This window comes from Sapajus apella, unplaced genomic scaffold (genome assembly GCF_009761245.1).
Source record: "Sapajus apella isolate SASKATOON/1434 unplaced genomic scaffold, GSC_monkey_1.0 scaffold32, whole genome shotgun sequence".
In the NCBI taxonomy this organism is placed as follows: domain Eukaryota; kingdom Metazoa; phylum Chordata; class Mammalia; order Primates; family Cebidae; genus Sapajus; species Sapajus apella.
The window spans coordinates 1,274,413-1,276,401 of record NW_022436972.1 but is presented as its reverse complement, the minus strand read 5'-3'; positions in this window follow the sequence as shown (position 1 = coordinate 1,276,401).

The following is a 1,989-nucleotide window of genomic DNA, read 5'->3' as shown; positions in this document are numbered from 1 at the left end:
GAGTAACTTGTATAGAAAGTGCTACCTCTAGTCCAGCCCCTCTCATGAGACTATTTTAGACAATTGTCAGTAAAAACCAGAAATCTGTATTCTTGTGAGATAGTAAGCTTTATTGTGTGTTAATGAACACAACAAATTCTATTTGCACACAGACTGAATTTATAAAATCCCTCTCACCGAAACTGATATACAATCTAGTGCAATATTAGCTAAGCTTTCATTTTCATTTTCTGTAATATTATATCACAGTAAGCAAAATAGAGGTTATCTTTTGAACGTAAATGTCATGAGGATCCTGCTGTAACTGTTTTTCTAATTGCTGAGGCCTGAGTATAAAATCTGATTACCCTCAATCCCATGGGATAAGGACTCACTGGGGTAAACATACAGCAGCCGACCAGCCAAAGCCTGGCCGGAGTCTCCTCCCCTGTGCATGCTGGCAACCAGCAGGCTGCCATGTGGCTCCGCAGACCTCTCCACATGCTTAGAATTCTCCACTGCCCTGTGTCTTGTCTTTGAGTCTGTTACATAACAGTGCTAAGGTTTCTCAGCCCCAGTTTTGTCATTTTGTCCACACTACTGCCTTTGCCTTGGAAAGCGGTTCTCACCCTTTGGGGCACACACACACGCACATGGCAAAGCTCACATGGGCCCTCCTGCCATGCTCCAGGTGTCCAGGAAGCAAGCGAAGGTCTTGCCTTACCAGGTTTGGGGTAAGATGCAGCTCCTGTGATGCCAACTGTCACTCAGCAGTTCTGTCACCCATTAAAGCAGCAAGTGGGCCGGGCACAGTGGCTCACTCCTATAATCCCAGTGCTTTGGGAGGGTGAGGTGGAAGGATGGCTTGAGCCCAGGCGTTCAAGACCAGACTGGGCAACATAGTGAGACCTCTTCTCTACAAAAAAAAAAAAAAAAAAAAATTAAAAATTAGCAGGACGTAGTGGCATGCACCTATAGTTCCAGCTACTGGGGAGGCTGAGGCAGGAAGATTGCTTGAACCCAGGTCAATGCTCCAGTGAGCTGTGATTGCACCACTGCATTCCAGCCTGGGCAACAGAGCAAAACCCTGTCTTTAAAAAATTTAAAAGGAAAAAAGAAGTAAATGAGAGGCCAACTATAGACAGAACAACTTCAAATCCGTTCTAATTTTGCAAAAATAAAAGAAAATCAAATAACATTCTGTAAGGAAGGCTGAAAATACTGTTTTTATTCTGGGCAGCCATGTGTGCATAAAATCTGGGAAAGAGGAGGACGGCTATTGACCTAGTATCTCTGCCACAAGTACCCTTGAACACCCAATCAAGCCCTCTGACAGCCCTAATTTCCCAGATCAAATTCGCAAGCTGTGACAGTCTGTGGACTATTTTCCTATAGGCCAGGCTTCTATCCCAGTCTAATCACAATGTACAAGAGGAGGAGGTGGGGGACAGGACATTAGGAGCAAGGTGTCCCATTCAGAGGCTGCGTGCAGGAACAGAGACTCTTAGGGGCCTGAGTGTGGTAGTGAAATTGACTTGTTTCACTACAACAGCTAAAGATCTGTTGCAGACAGTGATCAATACTAGAGAAGAAAATCACAATCCAATAGGGCAGGCAGGCCCTGGAAAACCACCAAAGTTTTTTTTTGTTGTCCTTGTTGTTGTTTGCAAGGAAATGGTATGCATGAAGCTTTACTAAGAAAAAGTTATCCTGGCAGTGGTGGGGGCCCTGATTTGGATCAAGGAGAGATGGAAAACTAGAGCCACCCCCGGGCAACACCTGTATCAGGCCAGGTGAGACTGAACTTGACTTTGAGCAGAACATTAGAAGGGTTCTATTAACTATTAAAACTAGGTAGGCAGTTAGCAACAAGAAGGGCCAGCTGACAGCCTAACGGCAAGGCAGGAGTAGGAAAATCTATAAAAAGTAGGATTTCAAATTCAGAAACCATGATAGTTTGGCCATGTAGTTTAGTGGCACTTTATACACGTATGAAGTGTTGTATGTCAC